The sequence below is a fragment of the Tiliqua scincoides genome, chromosome 3 (genome assembly GCF_035046505.1).
Source record: "Tiliqua scincoides isolate rTilSci1 chromosome 3, rTilSci1.hap2, whole genome shotgun sequence".
NCBI lineage: Eukaryota > Metazoa > Chordata > Lepidosauria > Squamata > Scincidae > Tiliqua > Tiliqua scincoides.
In genome coordinates, this window is record NC_089823.1 from 138,411,485 (window position 1) to 138,431,438 (window position 19,954).

Genomic DNA, 19,954 nt, shown 5'->3' on the forward strand with positions numbered 1-19,954 from the left:
CATCTCTCTCTCTCTCTCTCTCTCTCTCACACACACACACACACACACACACACACACACACACACCTTACACCCTTGCAGTGTTTATTAGAGTGTTAGTGCTATCAGCTACAACTGAACTGAAATGGAACACAATTTTTTCCCCAACCTCCTACCTTTTCTTTATATAGTCACCTTTTACAGGGGGTAGTGGATGGTTAGTGGTGGGGTCTGATGTGACGTGAATGTCTTCAAAGTCTAATGCTTTAAAAAAACAAACATGCAATTTTTGTTTTCTTTCACAGAGTATATTAGCGTTCTAAATTGCTGGCTATTCCTTTTCTTCAATCTAGGCATTGCTGTGAACAGAATTCACCCTCCCCCCCCACACACATCGTGCACACATGAGTTTATGCGTTTTGCGCTTATGTGTGGCTTTCTTTTCCCATACTAAGGTTCCTACAGTAACTTTTTGCATTTGAACCCATGGCTAAAATGGGGTCTAGCCATTACTGATTGCCCTTCATCCCTGGTGCAATCTGATCACTGTCTAGCATTTTTTGAAGCTACAACATGAGTCTGCATAAGTCCTCCTGACTCCATTTTGACGCAGTTTTAAAAGGCAGAATGGGGTGGGCATTTTTAACCATACTCGGCTCCCTCCCCATTTTCTTCCCCATCAGGCTTTTCTTACCATCCAGCCTGATGAAAACGTTCTTAAGGACTCAGAAGCTAGCTGCTCTGCTCAAGTTTTTCTGTCATTTTGGTTGGTCCTAATAAAGGTATTACAAGGATGTGACTTTTGGATTTTTTTTTCCTTACAAATCAATGGAACTAGGTACAACATCTGTGGACTTTTAAACTTTAGTTAGTCAACTGCTGGTGCCTTACTTTCTTCCCTTTAACTGAACAATAGTTCCATCTTCATGCCTTTTAATGTTGTATTGTTCCTTTCTTGGTCTAATTTTTTTTTCCTTTTCCTTTTCCCCTTGGAGTGTTGCTTATCTTGAATAACTTTCTTCCTTCAATCTCTAAAATTGTTTTTGGTTCAGTCTGTAACTCTTCTCACAAGACCTACTGTAGTAGTGACGCATTCATTGCACTCTTCAAATTTATACCGCTGTCAGAACCAACTATCACTCACTCCCTTTGCTTGCATTCCACTCAAGCTTTCTTTTCACTCATCCACTGCTATCTGTTGAGGCTGGACAATTTTTCCCAAGTTCATATTTTATGACAAATGAGTTCTTCTTCACCTTCACTACTAAATTGCTGAAAACCTCCATTTCTCTTCATCACCAGTATCCATTTATGCTAGTTCCCTTGCTCCTTTTGGGTTCCTGGCCTGTCTGCACATGGGTCATGCATTTTACTAATAGGAGTGCAAGTTTTCAAGTTGGTAGATGAAAAGCCAGATTCTCGCTCATTCAGAGGCTTGGTGAGGGCAGAAGCCAGGCGAAGTCACACTGTTGCAGTTTCTGGTTGGCCCAGAACAGTACCATATACTCATCGATTGAATAATGTGGGTAGTGGAAGAGGAAATTAGAGATGTGATGCTGGATGTGAGTGCTGAATTGTGGGAGTTTCAGCATCAGTATCTTTGAAAGGTCCACAGTTGTTCCTTAATTTGTCACAGTGTATATATGAGCACGCACGCATGGAAGGTGTAACAGAAGTGGGAACCTTCCCTGGCATAGAAATTATTAGTTTGTAGCACTGAGCCTTTCCAATACTATAATTAGGCCAACTAGGCAGCCACCTAGAGCAGGGGTGCTCACACTTTTTTGGCTCGAGAGCTACTTTGAAACCCAGCAAGGCCCGGAGATCTACCAGAGTTTTTTTTACAATGTTCGCGCCATCATAACATATAACATTCATGTGTACAATGTATGTTGGTGTACCTTGAGCCCCACTGAGTATAACAGGACTTACTCCTGAGTAGACATGCCTAGGATTAGGCTGTGAGGCTGCAATCCTAACCACACTTACCTGGGAGTAAGCCCCATTGAGTACAATGGGCCTTACTCCCAGCGTTTCCTCCCAGAGGCACCTGAGGGGGGGGGGGTCGGCACTCCGCGATCTACTCATTTTGCCTCGCGATCTACCGGTAGATCACAATCTACCTATTGAGCACCCCTGACCTAGAGCATAGACCTCAGAGGGGTACAGTACAGTACTGACCTTTTGAGGGGCTCAGTTTTATACAATTAACTATTTTGGCCCATGTAAAAAATACAACTTGCAATTTATATATTTTTTATTTTATGATAAATACCACAACAGTGCTGTGGAATATAATTAAGTATAAAGTCTTATTTTAAAAAATTTGGGGGGGGGGAGGTTTGCAAGTAATTAGCCTGGCCTAGAGCACAAAATAGCCTGGAAACTACCCTGCATACATCTAGTAGAAACTGAAGACCCAATGGGTTCTGAATTTCAAAGGCAGAATAGGCCTTAGAGACCACACAGAACAGTGTTCTCAGGGATTTGTCACTTCCTCTGAAATTCACTTTCACTGGCAGTGTCTTTTCTTATTTTTTTTTTAAATTTGGGGTGGGCTTACAGTAATACAGTGTGGGTGGAGGTCGGTTTTAGCTAAATCTTTCGATGTTTGACGTATTCTTAAGCATTCTTAAGTATATAAAGCAAAAATGTTGTTTGCTGTTGTAAGTCCACCGAGGGATATAGTGGGTTATAAATCTGAGTAAGGAAATTTTCAGTGCTGCCAAACCCACGTTCAAAAGCACCTGATTTAATTTTGGTTCTCTGGGTCCAAGTGCTGACCAGAAATTACCCTGCTCAGCATGAGATCTAATGAAATCCTGGCTCATGCTGGTTTGGCTGCAGGCTTGTTTTTGCTAATGGTATGGCTTAGGAAAATGATTGGACTAAACCCATTAGAAAAATTGACAGTTGCAGATCTTTGTAGGAGGATTGTGAACACAGCTGTCTTCTCTTCAATTATCACTTAAATTTGATTAGATTGAATGTTTGGATTCTTTTTGTCATGCTCAATGTGCTGTTCTCTAATTTCTGTTTACTTACGTTTGGTATGTGGGGTGCCTGCATGCATAGGTGTGTGTCAAACCAAGCCAAAGCTGTGTTGCAAGCTAGTGAAAATGCACTGAGTGATACTATATAATGCACATGAGTGGAATCCCTGGGGCATTTGGTGGGCTGCTGTGAGATACAGGAAGCTGGACTAGATGGGCCTATGGCCCGATCCAGTGGGGCTGTTCTTAAGATGCGGCTACCGCTATATTCCTGTCAGCTTTGACTTTGCAATACCAGCTACAATAAGTATTGCAGGGCCTAAAGTGTGGATATTTAAATTAAAGCATCCTCATTCTGACCAAGGTATACGCTAACAATGGATAGACTTAACCTGGTTTGTCATTCCTTGGAAACTGAATATCTTCTGAGTGTGTGGGGGTGGGTTGGGGGGAGAGCTAGGGTTCTCTAACAGAGAATTCCGAATACTCTCACTAAACTGTAGTTCCCAGGATTCTTGGGGTGGGGGGAGGGTGACCATGACAGTTGAATTGGTATAAAACTAATAATTATTTGTAGCATAGATATACCCCAATGTGAGTTTAGAACTGGAGTATCACAATGAGCCTGGACTCCTATGCCCTGTTGAAGTCTGACTTCAACCATGAACTCATTAGGTTGGCCTTAGGTTAATTGCTAGTGTCTTGCCCCCACCCCCATCTACAATATTTTCATCATAATAGTGACCTAGTTTTATAGGACATGTTCTAAGGGCTTCTGCGATCATGTATGTGAAATGCTTTCAATACTTGAAACATGCTGCATGAACACTTTATATTCTTCTTCCTCTGTTTGTTCCAGTGTGTGTGTGTGTGTGTGTGTGTGTGTGTGTGTGTTTTCCTGATAGCGGAGAAGCTCATCTTGCAAGTGTTTAGGCACTTCAGATATAACTAGTGCGGCAATTATTAACTGGCTCTGCCACCTAGGTCTCTGTGTAATTATTTTTTTTAAAGGTCAGGGGAGACTTTTCATCATAATGCTGCCTAAAGCATCTTTGAGTTGTCATAATTACAGTGAGAGGAATATACTTGATGTATATCACTGAATGCAGTTTCTCTTCCTTCCTCCCATCTTTATTATGTTAACATTCCAACTCTCTTTATGTATAGTTTGTCAGTAAGTTGCCGCTTTGGCTCAGTGATTCGAGTACTGGATTTGGACTTAAGTTATATTGGTGGAGATGCTCAATTCAGAGTTGCTGGGTGGTCTTGTCAAAACTACTCTGACTTTAGTTCCCCATTGGTAAAATCAGAATGATAATAATTACATTATTTTCAAGAATGTGCTGGGGATCACTAAGATAATGGTTGTAAAATACTCTGCATATAGGGAAAGATATATGTAAATGTTTTACAGTGAGCCCTCAATTTAACTGACTTATGGGGGGAGGAGTATCGGTGTGAAAGGTCTGTAAAATGTAGACACCCCTTTCCCCATTAGTCAGTTTAAACTCCTGCCATAAAAACCTCCTTTCGGACTCTTGGAACAGATTCCTAGATCCAATTCCTCGAGTGCCCTGGTGGTGAGAGCAGCAGTAGCATCAACAGAGCTCTCTGGGGTAGGTAAGCATTGGAGGAGGTTTGGGGGAAGGCTTGCCTCCTTCCAGGACTAAATTGGTGCTGGAGCTGCTGTGTTCACTCTCCTTTTTCCCCTTGAGCAAAGCATTAGAGGAATGGGGATGTTTCTCCATTTCTGAGGATGCTGTAGGAAGGGAGAGTTACTCTGGAAGTGAAACTCGCTGGCACTTCTTGGGGAACTCTCCATTCCTACAGTGGTTTCAGGAATAGAGAAATTGGAGAGAAGAGAGTGGCAGCACCAGCACTGAGAGAATACTGCCCCTGAGCCCCTTCCAACACCTTAGGTTAGGAGTAAACCAGTGGTTCCCAACCTTTGAGACTGTGGACCACTGAGACCAAAGTTGGAATTGTGGATGACCACATGCAACTTCCTACCTCCACACACAAAAAGTACATTTAAATTTGTAATGCAGGTGGTCCTCATTATCCATAGGGGTTCCATTCCCAGAATCCCTACCAATAAGGAAAATAGCAGGTATTTGAAACCTGCTGTTTTCGCCCCCTCCCCCAACCTGAGTGGAGCTGAGATCCAGTCAGCCCAGAGGCTTTTCTGAAGCCTGGAGAGGCTGCGGGTGGACATGCATGGCTTTGGTGGGCTTCAGAAGAGCCTCTGGAGCACAGCTCCCCTCACCTCAGGAGGCTTCAATTTGGCCCACACCACAGACTCAGAGACCCACAGTTGAAAAAATCCACAGTTACCAAACCCATAGATAATGTGGGCTGCTTGTCATTAGAAAGTATTTATTAGAGATTTATTATTTATAGAGATTTGTAGTTTGCTGCTTTTGCTTCCAGCTGCAGGCGGTCCGTTCTCTACTCTCTCTGGTGATCCATGGGGGACTGCTCGCTCAGAGAGATGTTGGAAGTGATCAAAAGCATTTTTTTTTCCTGAGACCTCACAGACCATTTCTCAGGGTCTCGCGGACCACCTGTGGTCCCCAGACTGCAGGATGGGAACTACTGGAGTAAACAGAAGTCTGCAGATATTGGAAGTGGTAGGATATTTCCAAAATCTGTTGAATTTAGGTCTAAGTTGAGGGTTCACTGTATCTCCATTTATTGATTTATTTTACTATGTTAACTGCCTTGTGAACTACTGCTGTTGAAAAATGGTATGTATATATTCTTAATAATAATCATTTAGAAAGGCCATGCTTCAGCTTGCCTCACTCACTCAATGATAGGAATGAACATTACATTTGTTAATGTACTTCTGTAACAAAAAACAAGGTGAAATTTGGCTTTGAACATGCGCACCAGCTTTCATTTTCTCTATAAAAAAGAAATCCAATTCAAGTGTGTGTTAGGTGCTTTTGAGATTGGGATTCTGATAATTTCATTGAGTTTTGTGTTGAGGGATTACTATGCTCTTTCAGTGAACATTTATGAACTACCTTCTTTTTCTTCTTCTTCTTAGGATAGACATTGTGGATGCAGGCATCACTCCCATTTGCCTTTTTTCCCCTTCTCCCTGTTTAAGAGCTCCTGTAGGCTAATTGAAAGTGGCCTCTTCAGAGAATTGAAAGGTAATGATTTTAAGCTTCTGCATGGGACAAGTGTAAAAAATGGGTGAGGTCTGAATTAGTTTGTATGGAATTGTTTATTCTTATATCGTATCTTGGCTCATATTAGATTATCTTTCCTCCCTTAATAGTTGCCTGTTTTTCTTTCCATGTATTAAGTAATAGTTTTAGATACATTTTGTATGGGCATTCCACTTGGCATTTCTACATGGGCAGCATTCCTGTTTGGAAAGCCAGTGTGGATGTCAGCTGTGGCTAAAGAGCATGGGAGCATGTCATAGGGTCATGTGGTATCTCCTCTCCAGCATAAAAATTTCCCTGTTTGCATTTACCGTGGTTAACCATTTACATCAAAAAGGATGTTAACAGCTGTTTATGCTTAGTAGATTCCTTATTAGGAAGAGCTTGCAAACCAACCTCAAATTCTGGTTAAGAGGGAGGCCTGGTTAGCACTAACTACAGTTAACAGCAGTGCTGTTGTGAATCTTAATAGAGAAAAGTCTGAAGAAATCTGTTGAGGAAAAAATGCTCAGTGAACGGAATGTGCAATCCCATGACCTGCTCCCAGTTTTGTAACTGTGGTTAATCTATCACCCAGTATTATGCCTTTAGTGGATGCTGGAAAATCTTTGCTTCAGATTTGCCAGGGAAAAATAATTTTTGTAGGTTTGACACAGGGAAAACAAATTCCTCTATCCTGAAAGATCACCTGATCAAGCTTTGAACTGACCTCATTCCCAGAATTTCTGCTAATAAACCTTTCAGATTCTCACTGAAATAGTTATGAGTTAAAACTGTGGGAAAGCCCAGGATTTTGACTTGTTAGCTAGCAAGGTTGAAGTTGGTTTCAGAATTTTACTTGTTCACTTGAAGTGAGTAGAAATTGTCTCAAGCAAGCATTTGAATGGGAAGAGGATGTGTTATGGCATCTGAGTTCTTACCTTTGTTGCTGTTTGCCCTGAAACTGGAAGCTCTTTGTTTGCTTTTTTTTTTTTTTTGCTATATCTTAGTTGCGTTTGGGAGAATGTCAAAATTTTTCTTGACATAAAGAGGCTAATTGTTACAGTATCTGAGAACTTATCAGTTCCCCATGTTTCTACTGATTAGTTCTTTGCAAGGGTTAATTTACTTCAGCTAAGTATAGCATGTGAGCAATTTGATACTTAGTTCATACCTTTTCCTTTCAAACTTAAAAACCCTGCATTGAAGCTTCTCTGAAAGAAGCTTGTTAATAGCTGCTGGTGTATCAAACACCATTTTCAGTGTTGTGGCTCCTCATACATTACAGTCTTGTTCATTTGTCTCAACTCACCCACTTAAAGTATTTGAATAATCAGAAGCTTAGATAAGTGGGGATGATCATTATATAGGTTTACTGTGAAACAGAGAGCACACAATTAATAGAATAATTAAGTGGTTAGCTGATGGCAGAAATGTGAACCCTTGAAAGATGTATATCTTTCTTCCAGATTTGAGTAACATTAGCAGGGTGAATTCCTCTTATACAGGAAATGTTGGATAAAAACTCACTTTGTCCAATATGAAGTGAACAGTTTAAGCCTAAGCTTAGGTACTTAGTCTACCTTCCATGGAACTTTTATAAGCAGAGAATATCGTGAGTCCTGCCCCACGTCAGCCACGTGTGGAAGTTTCAACCTACTCAGTTTTGTTCCAGTGTACAATCATATTTGTAGCTTGAAGAATGAATGTTCTGTATCTGAATGCCCCCCCCATGCCAACAAGTTAAAACCTTGCTTAAAGATTCATTTGACTGGAAGATTGAAACAGTGGTGGTGCTTTCTTAGATGGATGCCTGAAGCTCTGCAATGAGTTTCGGAGGAGTTATGTCCTGCTAATAGTCAGAAAATGTTGTGTGATGCTCCTCTTCAGACAAGCTTTTGAGATTTGAAACAGTGCTGAAATGTGAATTTGCTAGGTTTTTTATATTTGCAATTTTTCAGTTATGTTTGAGTTTTGGATTTTATTACTTTTTCACATGTATGTTTTAAGCAGACTTTGAACTGCGGGAAACAGTAGAAATGTGTTAAATTAAAACTATCTAAGTAAATAAAGATTGACCTCTATAATCAATCAGATGTTTAGAATTATTTTGCAGAAGAAGCTGACCCTGTAGCCAAAATGCCTTGAGGACAGTGCTGCCCCTTCTTGATCAATGTTATTGCTATGGTTTTTGCAAACTCTCAGGTAAGAGGTGTTCTGAAGCCCTCATAGGTGTTCTGAGGGCCTCTAGAGAGGCAAGATATAAATTTGAGTAAAAGTGAGTAACTGCTACAGATGGAGATCCAAAGTTGCAACTTCATGATGTGAAATTTGGTCCCTTGGATCAATGTCAGTCTCTCATAGCTGCTATTTTGGTCCAGAAACGGAACTATTAATACTCTATCTCTGCCTTGTAAATAGCCACTTGCTTGCCCACTTGTGGTTAGTCAGACCTAGTACTTGATTAGCAGGCAAGGAATTTTTACAAAAGCTGGTTCTCTTCCCCTTTGTCCCATTGGGCATGAATGTATCCCCATGAGTACCTGTCAGTTCCTTTTTTGGTGGAGTGGTCAGGGTCAGGTGAGGCTCTGCCTCCACTGCCTTTAATGACTGTCAGCCCTGCTGGATCAGGCCAAAGGACCAAGTAGTCCAGCTTCCTGTATCTTACAATGGCCCATTAGATGCCTCGGAGAGCACAAGACGACAAGATACCTGCATTCTGTATTGTCTTGCATCTGACATTCTTCATCACAAGTTCTGGACTTTAGCCCTACTTGTTGTTATCATTGCTCTTAGGGCCCTGGTGGCAAGGGAGTGGGCCTGGAACTGGGGGTGGGGTCCAGATAAAGCCAGGGTGGGATGTCCTTGAGAGAGGTGAACTATGAGCCACAGGGGCTGTTGCTTTCATGGCATCTCTATCTGTGGTAGACATCATAGCAGATTTCTGCTCCTCTTCCCTCACCCCACACAGGGGGTCTCCTCAGGATTAAGGTCCAGGTATGACTGGGTCCTGACAGAATGACTGATGGAAGGTGCATGGAAGATGAGGTCATCAAAAATTCTGTGCACTTAATTCTCAAGGTTGACCCACCTATATTTTCTTTGCTGTCCTTCACTTTGCAGCTGTTATGCCCCTAATCCTTTGCAATTCGGCAGTTGCAAACCTATTTCTGTCCTCAAGTGCAGGATGTTTTTAGTTTTCCATTTTGTAAGCAAACTGTGTATATTATGCCTGGCTATCATAGGCAGGTATTTTTTGAAAGAGGTGTTTAACAGAACCAGATGGGAAACCTAGGAGAGCCACTCATATCCAGGCACTTATTCCATAAGGTTCTTCTAAAAATCTAGCCCCTTGTTCTTGGTGATCATTAGGAGGAATTCCATTTTAGCTGTCTGAATGGTCAGGAAGGTACCGTCATTGAAGTGCAACACCTCACAATAAAGGAAGCTATTTATACTTGCGCACTTTAATTATTATGACACTTCTTTCCTACAGAGTAAGAAATATTTAACATCTCAACAAGAATTTGTTGTGTTATCAAGCTGCAAGGAAGCCGGTGACTGTGGATAAATTCTTGTTCCGTTCCCAGTTTATGGTGCAGAGCATGGGGAGAGATAAAGAGTCAGAGGTAGCTCTCTTGTGTGTGCCGTCTCTGTTTTGGAGCAGAGCAGCAGATCTTATGGGCTAGCTCTTCTTTTGGGGAGTGGCCTTTCTGCTTAAAGTTAACAGAAAGAATTGGAAACTAGGAAACCAAATGAATGTGTCTTGCGGAGCCAACTGGATTTCCTTGAAGCTCCTACCATGTAATTATCTGTCTGTCTGCTTTGTTGCCTAGCTCCTTATGCAATAGCATGTGCCAAATGCACAGGACACTAATCTCTCTGCTGAAGAGAGGATGCCCCTCCCTTTCTCACCCTCTTAAAAATAGCACCAGTCACCAAACAGGTCCTCAAAATCCTACCTAAAAGTAGGAATTTCTGCTTCACTTAAATATCTGTACCAATTACTGGTAGCAGCTGACTGTGTGTTTGGGGGGGGGAGGGGAAAGAGTACTAATCTGAAGAAGCAACCTTGAATATCCCCCACCTCTCAGTTCATCCAGACAGGTGTCTCACTTGAGCTGTGTCTAGAATGGGTAACAAGATAGTAAGTTTGCATGTCTGGGCGGATCTGTGTGCCTGGGTGGCAGCCCTTGCAAAAGCGTAGCATCAGCAGTGGAGTTCACTTATAGATCTTGGAGCCTTTCAAGCCTGAGGCTGCTGCAAATCACACAGGCGAGACAACCTTTATTTGAGATTCTGGTGCCTGTTTTGCCAGTTCTTCCAACTACGCCCTTTCACTCCTCTGTTGTTCTGAGAGTGCCACTTGCTTCGAGTATCCATCATCAACACCACCCCCTCTCACACAGTGCCTGTCACTTTGGAAGCAAAATACGACCACCCAAAAATAAGGTAGTGATATGGAGTTTGTAGATGAAAAGAAATGGTTAAGCTCCCCCTTCCCCACAAAAATCCCCAACAAGCCTTTATGAGCTTATAAGACTATCAGGAATTGAGGGTGTCATTGGGGGGGAGGGAAGAAAATTGGAGGGGTGGGGAGACTGCCCTGGTTAGGCTCCTTCAGCTTATCATAAGTATCCTGAGGGGAGGAACTGGGGTCAGAGAGATGCATGTTATTGAGTTTAAAATCCTCTTCCTGCACTATATAGGCAGGCTTTGGTAAGGAGGTAAGGAAAAGACATCTTTGCTTTTCTGCTCTCTTAAAGCCCCTGCTTTTGTATGTAGCACTAAAGGGCTCAGGTTCAGGGCTGATATTATTAAGAATATTTATGTATCACTTTTCAACAGAGTAGTTCACAAAGTGGTCTATATAGAAATAAATAAATGGTCCCCTGACCTCAAAGGGCGCATGCTCTTAAAAGCCACTGGAAAAGACACCATGCTGGGGGGAAGAGGAACAGTTTCTCTCCCCTTCTAAATATAAGAGGACACTATTTTAAAAGGGGCCTCTTTGCCCAGTTAATGGGTTGGATGACGGAGTTGATGGCAGTCTTAACCTTGCGTTCTTTATTGTTATATAGTATATCAGTGGTTCCCAAACCAGGGCTTGGACTCAGATGAAGATTGCATGGATGTTCCTCAGGGTTGTGGGAAGTATTGCTCCCTGTAAGCTGCGCAGCCTTGCACAGTTTCCTTCTTGGCCCTCCAGAGCTTGGCAGTGCTGATGACATCATCACTCTGGAGCATAAGAAGAAGAAGAAGAATGTGTACCAATTCTGTAGGTCGCTGGACTGAGAGAAAAACTGTTATTTAGGGTCACGATAAAAAACAAATTGGGAAACGCTGCCTTGTATCAATGGGAGGAAACTTACCCTAGCATCTCCCCCCCCAATAAGACGCCTAACTGGAGGTTTGGAAATTAACTGGGTCACTTTTATTAAAATAACTGCAGCAGAGTACATGGGGTATGTCATCATTGAACTCCACCCCCCAAGCGTGCGGGGACCTCTGCAGGGGAAATGATCCTAGTCGTCTACCTCCCCTTATTTTATTCAAGGGCAAAACCACCCGACTCGAGACTGCTTTCAGCCTAAGGTTGAGACTGCCTGTCAACATTGCCCCCAAAGGATCAAGGCAGCAGGAAAGCAAAGTTCACAGGATGGACCTTGTCAAGCCTCGTGGATCCAGCCAGGGGGCTGGCCAGCCTGCCTCTTCAAGCCGGTTGGGCATCATAGAGCGGTACTGGTCAACCCCCGGACCTTACTGCCTTGGATGGACACCAAGATGTTCCTACCTACCCTTGCCCTGCCCCCTTCACGCTAAGTGAACGATGAACCAACCTATTTAACAGGGAACACCATCCCGACCCAAACATCAGTCTGGGGTAGGCAAAAAACTGTCAGTGGATGTCAATCTGAATAACAGCAAAAATTCCTACCTGGCCCCGAAAAGCGACCAGCTAATCTTCAGACTGTACAAAGGGCGGGAGGAAGGGATTCCGCAGCTCTCCAGCCTGGCAGTTGGGAAGATGTGCATCCAATTGAGCTTCGTCCCACCCATCGACTGGAGGGGCCAGTGGGAACTTTGTACTCCAGTCTGGCTGGCTGAAGCCAGGCGGTGCAGGGCAATCTGCCTTTATTGCTTAGAGCGCCAAAGGCTTTTCCCACCCTGTGAGCTGCTACAGTATGACCAGGCTCTGTTTCAGACTAGCTTGAGCTCTGAACTAGGAGATTCTTATCAGGGGCTGGGAATGCACTGCTGCATTTTTGTTTTGGATCCCCATTTGGCTTTTATATTTAGGAAAAGACAATTGCCAGTGTTGGTATCAACAGGTTTGTTCCTTGACTTTGATGGAAACATTTAACCAAACAAATTCATGCCTATAATAAGCAAGATGATTGGTGCACTTTCATGAATGGCTGGTGTCCATTTATCTTTTTTTGTGAATAATGAGCCATCTACAAAATACTTTTGTGAAGGGCATATGTTATTTTGTTCGAGGTTTGAGGATGATGTAATCCTGCTGTTAACATTATATTGCTACATAATTTTAATTCTATTAATATTATGTGATTGAGTTTTAAGTGAAATTCCCATTATATTATATTGATTCTCTATCTTTTTAACCATATTAACGTTTTCTGAATGTTCATTTCATACGAAAATTATATGAAAACGCAATTTAATTTAAATTTAATTTTAAAAGAAATATTTATTTAAAGAAATAGACAGTTTCCAATATTGTATTATGTTAGACACCCTCTCTGTCCATTCCTTTTTCACAGAGAGGAAACATATGGTGGAAGGCAGCATGAGAGGATCAGCAAGCCCCATGGTTTTCATACTCTGTAGCCCTCATCCTCTCTCCCTATGGAGATGCTTTCCACACTTACTAGGTATAGGGAGCAAGATCTGCCCCTACTCTTAATGGTATTTCTGATTATACTTATTTTCTAATAATTTGGAGAACAACTTCTGTTCATTCATATGTGGAAAATGTAAAACATGTGGGTTTAGTGAATTATGGATTTGATGCATATATAATTGCTGCACAGATAAAATTATCTGTTGAAAATATGTTTTAGAAATATAGACTGCTTAAGATATGATACCTAATATGTTATGTGATTTTTTTAGAGGAACAAAGTAACGTAGACTTAGAACTTCACACTTGCCACACAACTTTCAATACCTTTTATTTTATTTCTATTTTTCTGAGTTTGTATTTGTTAACTTTTGTTTTAAATAAAAAAAATAAGAAAATGTAAAACATGTACTTTTGGGCACTTGTTATGGTGAGGGCACAGGGCAACCCACCACTCTAAAATTGGATGGCCCAGTTCTCACTGGCAGTGATCTCGTGAGAGACATAGTATAGCTTCATGGACTGAATATGTAGACCTGTGTTGCATAATGAGAATCCCTTGCAACAGACACTCCTTTCCTCCGCACAAACATTATCTCTCGTAGTGACTGGCATTTTGCTAGTAGTTATAAACATGGTTACCATTTGTAGAGCTCAATGCATTCAAAGCCCTTCACGTGTGTCATTTCCTTTGCCCTTAGAACAAATGTGTAAGAGCGCTCTCTGTTAGTTACCCTTTATTGGAGGTGACGGGTTGAGGTGCCAAGTACAATGACTTGTCTAAAGTTACCTAGTGAGTGTGCAGCTGAGGCAAAATTTGACCTGGGGCAAAATTATTTTGGAAAAAGTTTGTTAGGAATGATAAATGCATTGACCTACATTTATTCTCTCTAGGACCAGTGTCCTCAAACCTTTTAGCACTGGGACCCACTTTTTAGAATGACAATCTGTTGGGACCCGCCAGAAATAATGTTATGACCAGAAGTGACATCACCAAGCAGGAAAATTTTTAACAGTCCTATTCACACTTCCCCAGGAGTAAGCCTCAATGACTGTCATTGATAAAAGTATGTACATACGAGCCTGTTAAAAGTACAGATCTATAACATTTCCCTGAATGTGGTCACAAACCATGGTAGCCTCAAGTCTAATATATTAAAAATAAAATATACATTGAAATGAACGGGGCCCCTCTTGAAAGGTGGACTTGTGACCCACCTAGTAGGTCCCAGTCTACAGTTTGAGAAATACTGCTCTAGGAGAAGGACTTGCCAGTAACTCTAAAAAGAACAGTAATCACTTCCTTCAGCTCCCACTGAACTGCTGCAATGCCATTGACTGGTCTGGCAAAGAAATGTCACCTGTGATTTAGGGAGAAGGGGCATTGCAAACATGCAACTTACAGGAGGGGGGTGCGCTGCATTTTGTATATGCTCTTTACTGCCTTGGCTCAAAGTGCTTTAGTTTCCTACTTCCCTTATCCTAGCATCAGAGCATAATTTAAAGTAAAATAAAAATAAATACAATTAGGGGGCAACCAAATATAGTTGTGCATGTGTATACACATGCCGGGGGGGGGGGTGAGTTGCAGAGATAAAGAGAACTGAATTTAGAAGCAACTTCTATTTATTTTTGTTCTGTTTAAAGAATTTATACCCTGCTTTTCTACCACAGTCAGGGGCACTCAAGGCGGCTAAAGGTTTTAGAATAAACCTTACCACATATATAGGCTTACACTCCAGAAATATCTTGTTTAGAATAATGAATTCACTGTGTGTCTTTAAAACACACGCACATGAGAGAGAGACTTGAAGAAAAGTAATTTTTCTTAGCCTTCCTTTATATCTCCGCAATCTCCAAAAGGAAAGGTGATACTACTTCTAGCGCACGTATTTCAGGTATGTGACACACTGGTATGCTAAGCAGTGTCTGTATGAACTTATCTTTTTGTGTAAGAAGCTGTTTGTGTTTCTCTCTTTCTACATAAATCGAGCACGGAGCTCTGAACAGCATTTCAACAGAATATTTACTTAATGTTTTGATTTGTTTTTATTATTATTTAAAGCTTTTGTGATTTGGAGTTGAAGTTTCGAATTCAGCAAGCAATAAGCTGCTTTTAAGGGCACTGCAAATGCCTTCTCAGTGTGCATGGGTGGGTGGGAGGAGAGTGGAGGTTTGAAGGTCTCCATTAGGTATGGAAAGCAATAATTTCCATAGCATTTGCATGGGGATTCTCTAGGAAGTGCAACTGGTAAATATGTTTTTCGTTCAGAATGTGTGCCTAATAGTAATTCCATAAGTATCCCCAAACACTTATCCTTTCTGCATATGGGAAGTACTAAGTAAGTTTTGGGAAGATCCTTGGCATATCCCTTTGCAGTACTCTAGTTATTTTGAAACTCTTCAATGTTGAGAGACTTTACTACCTTCTCAAAGCATGTTTTTGCTTCCTTCCTTTTGAAGTTTCTCAGCAGCCTTGCTTACAGGGCTGAAATAATGTTTGCCTCTTGCTTTAAGCAATGTCAATGTAACATAGAAATGGAGTTTATTGATCTGAAGTGTACCCAAGTGCAAGGTACACACCGTGCTTAGAAGACACCTTCCAGTCAGAATGACTTTAAGATGTACAAGTGTGCATCACTTAACAATGGGGATACTTTCTCTGATCCCTGTCATGTGGTTAGGTCATTGAGTGAGCATTCAGCCCAATCTAGTGCCTGCATTGTGTAAACAGATACTACCTGCCAGACACTAGCTGGCTGCACAGTCTACTGGAGATAGATTGCTTCTTCTTTGCATTAAGAGCCACTTAGGGTGCAATCCTAACCCCTTATGTCAGTGCTTTCCAGCACTCGCATAGTGGTGCCAATGGGACATGTGCTGCATCCTGCAGTTGCATGTCACTCACTGAGGCCTCCTCAAAGTAAGGGAATGTTTGTTCCCTTACCTCAGAGCTGCATTGCCCTTAAGTTAGTGCTGGAAAGCACTGACATAAGAGGTTAGGATTGTGCCCTTAGTTATATAAACAGGCACTCCCACAGCTGCAGGCTATGGGACACCTGACTTTCTCATTGAGAGTCTCTTTGTTGTGTTTTGACCACCATCTTATATGCGGTCCGTCGTTAAGCGGAAGGTTGTTGAGCAACACACACCTGTATTGAAAAAGTCAGTTAATTTGCATATACTATACTTGTGTGTGTGTGTGTGTGCATTCACATGTATATACATCATCGTCTTTCTTAGAAAATGTTAAAACTGTTTCTGGCTCACATTCCATTTTGTACAAACAGCTTTACCTCAGACAACGTCTGACTTAAAGAGCAAACTTAAACTGACTTTAAGAAGCAAACTTAAAGAGACGAAATAGGTGAGGTTCTTTTTCTTTTGCATGCTTTCAGGATTCATCCTTAATTATCACCCAGAGAAGTCTTAGTTGGTTTTCATTCTTGACAGTTTGTGGTAAATATCTTGCTCTGATGGAACCTGAAGTGTGAAAAGCATCACTCCATCTGTTGGGTCTGCATATGTGCTGGAGAAGTATATGTGCTGGAGAAGCTAACCTGTCCGCTTAGAAGAACAAAGGAGAGAGATCAAAGGGTCAGAATAATACGCCCATCATCCATCTCCCCCTCAGCCCCACAGAAAGATCTATTTGTGAGGCAACAACCCTGAGTGCTGGAAGGGAGGAGAAATAATGTCCTTAATTCTACCACTGATGTGTGTTGTCATTTATGTTAAGAGACACCAGCAGTGTGGAACTCAAGAGTCGGCTTCTGAGGTTAGCTGTCTCCTTGCTGTGTGCCTTGCCTGTCATCCCAGAGCTCCTGTGATCAGGAGGTGGGCAGGTTGTAGCTTCCAGAGCATCTCACCATTTCCTTCCTTCACAACTGGACAGTCTGTGATCTTTTTTTGTGTTCCAAGAATTACAACAATTTCCTTATTTAAAAACACTATAGTGAAAGAACATAAAGTACTTGTTTTTTTAGACAACAGCTGAAGAAGTCCCTCTAACTCTGTTGGCTGCCACCCAACAGAATGAAATGAAATGAAACAGGGAAGGGAGATTTTGTTTGGTTTTTGCTTATACTCCACTTTTCCTTTCAGGAAAATTTATGTGGTGCTTGTGTGGGGCTTTCAGTGTCTCTCATCCAGTCACTTACAAAGTCTACACCTGCTGAGCTTTAGCACTGGATGCATCCAGGCCATTCACTGGGATGTCATTTTAATGCTTTGCCTGAGGCATGCAGGTGTATAAGGTCTGCACTATTTAAAGTGTTTGACCTATTAGAAAGCCCTTCAGGTGGCTGGAATGCATTACTTTTTATATATACTACCTGCTTGTTCCTTCCTTGTCCTTAAGCTCTGCTGTAACCCTATCCTCTTAAGAATTAAGCACTATGTCACTTCTAGTGATGCAGTAGACTGAACAATGGATTTGGATGTAGGGAATCCTAAGTTCAAATCCCTACTCTGTAGTGATGCTCCCAGAGTGACTTGGGCAAACTTCTGTCTCTCTTTCTCAGTCTATCCTGTGTTGTAACATTGACTGGAGGATAAAATGGGGGTAGGAGTGCTAGGTGTAGTAGTTAAAAGGCGGGTAACCCAATCCTGAGCTGCCCAGTGTGCGGGGCTGCAGCAGTGCCGAAATTGGCTTCTACTGCATCCAGTGTGCCCCAGGCAGCCACTGCTGCCTCCTCGGGAGAAGGGGACTTTTGTCCCCTTCCCCCGGGTAAGGTGAGTAGCCCCACAACAGGGCTACTCAATTCTACAGTGAACCAAGAGTGGATGTAGTATTTGGAGCCTCCGTGTCAGACAGGCAGCTCGACATGGAGGCTCAGGATCCAGTGGAGAAAAGCTCCACCAGTCCCACCTCCCTCCTGCCCCACTCCTTTACCCCGACATGCCTCCTGCCCACCTCCCCCCATGTCCTCACCTACTTCTCTGCTGTCTGATGATCGGTGCAGTTGCTGAGTGGTGGAACACTGGTGCTCCACTAGCACTAACCCAGGGCTGGCCAGAGCTGGTCTAGCACTGGTGCTCCACTGAGGCTGAGGGCTGCAGATATACCTTACGCACTGCTTAGAATTGGGTCCTGAGTTATGAATCCAGAAGTCCCTACTTCAGAATTTTCTCTTTGCCCTGAACTCTAGGTGACCTTCAGCAAACCACATACTCTTAACCAGCTGCCATCTGTGGATAATTGCACCTGTCTACCTTACATTGTTGCTGAACATGTGAAGCACTTCAAAAATACTAAAGCACGACGTAAATACTAAGTATGATTATAACCTTATGTATTCTGACCCAAAAATTTGGGATACAAATGTGATTTTAAAACCATAGCTTAGGGTATTTTTTCTGGCATTGTATATGTGCCAGTACAGAGGTAATGCTGGCTCCCTCTTAAATAATACTGGAGCCAGCCATAGGAATGAATGCTCCCTCTCCTGTTGGGGATTGGGGTCAAGTTTCTCTCTCCTATCTTAACCATAGTTAAATAATTTTAATAATTGTTAAGATTAATCAGAGTTCCCATTTAACCAGGGTTTGAAGGCATTTGATGCTGGTTAAGTGGGAAACCTGGTTATTAAAATGGGAACCATGGTTGATATTGGTGCTAATATGTTCTGTACCAGAAATTAAAAGAGACAGCAGTACACTCTGTGGTGTTCTTAAAATTATATAGCTATCTGCTTTAAGGAAGCTGGCTTGGGTTATGTCCATCAGAATTGGGTAAGAATGCACCTACTTAGGAAGATTCCCATGGTGCCAAAATATATTTTAGCTTATATCTAGAAGTACAGGAAGGAAAAAGAAGTTACAATGAGATTGTATTGAATACATGTGAAATATTGGAATCTGCACACAGTCATGGATTCCCTTAATTCTACCACTGATGTGCTGTGTCTTTTTTTTTTTTTTAGAGACACCAGCAAAGGTGTCTTTCAGAGAAGCAGTTTGGGTTTTCAGGTGCTCCTGGTCAGCTAGCTGACCAGCGAGGTTTTACTCTTGAAACGATGTATTCAGAAAAATAATTGTTGTATAATACATTATCCACAGTTTGAAATTCATCTCAGCTATGCAGTGTGTGCGAAATGACTGACTGTGCATTACAGCATTAGAGTATGTCTTGGGCTGCTTCTGAATAGGCCATGCATAGGGTTGTGCTGTTGATGCGCATGGATTAGCATTTACAAATATGTGCACTGGAGCAAACTTTTGGAGGAGAGCACTGGAACCGGAGGAACTGCAATTCATGCTAACCAATTTTTTTAAAGTTATCTTCTGAATCTCTCTAATGGGGGGCAGGCACACGTAATTCAGGTTCTGTCTTGTAGTAAATACGGAGCAATGTATGTTTCAACTTTGTATGTAATGCCCTGGCAAGAGTTCATGTGCTCCAGAAGCTCATTAATCTGATACTACTGTACAGGTATTTTTCTTTAAGTCTCAGGCCTGCCTATCTAGGCAGTTTGTTAGGCAAAACACAATCCAGTCTCCAAGACACTGGAGGCTGCCTACCCCCACTACTCTGTAAAGTCCTGGTCAGCCTCATGTTTTTCTTCAAGGCCACCTTGACAGAGGTGGAACAGAACACCCCTGCTCACGATTCCCACAGTAGACTGCCAGCAAGTCCTATTGCCATAGCCACCTTTCCCCCAAAACCGCTTTTTGTGTCTGGGCTGGCAACTGGGGAGTCAACTCTTAAACACTGGGGAGAGACTGGCTTTGGCACCTCCAGTGGTTGAGCTGTGATGTAACGAAATTGTGGCCTATTAGTGGAAGTGACCCTGTTTTTATAGCACGTTTAATCTGATTTAGTATGAGAATTCTCTTCCATCCAAAGGCATGTGGTAGTTTTTTTCTTTCCATTGCTGCTGCTGCTCCTTTGTGTAAAAATAAACCCCGCCCCTTAGAGATTACACACGCAAATACTAATTCAACTCTGTGCGTATTGG

The 19,954-nt window shown here is 42.1% G+C and overlaps 1 protein-coding gene across 6 annotated transcripts in view; it reads left to right on the forward strand.

The window, feature by feature from the left end:
• ZMIZ1 (zinc finger MIZ-type containing 1) overlaps nt 1-19,954 on the forward strand; it is a 427,264-nt gene that overhangs the window by 77,314 nt on the left and 329,996 nt on the right. For all 6 annotated transcript variants that reach the window (XM_066619836.1, XM_066619835.1, XM_066619841.1 and 3 more), the window contains exon 2: nt 6,025-6,133. The gene's annotated coding sequence lies outside the window, so the exon portion shown is untranslated. The remainder of the gene's footprint in view (nt 1-6,024; nt 6,134-19,954) is intronic.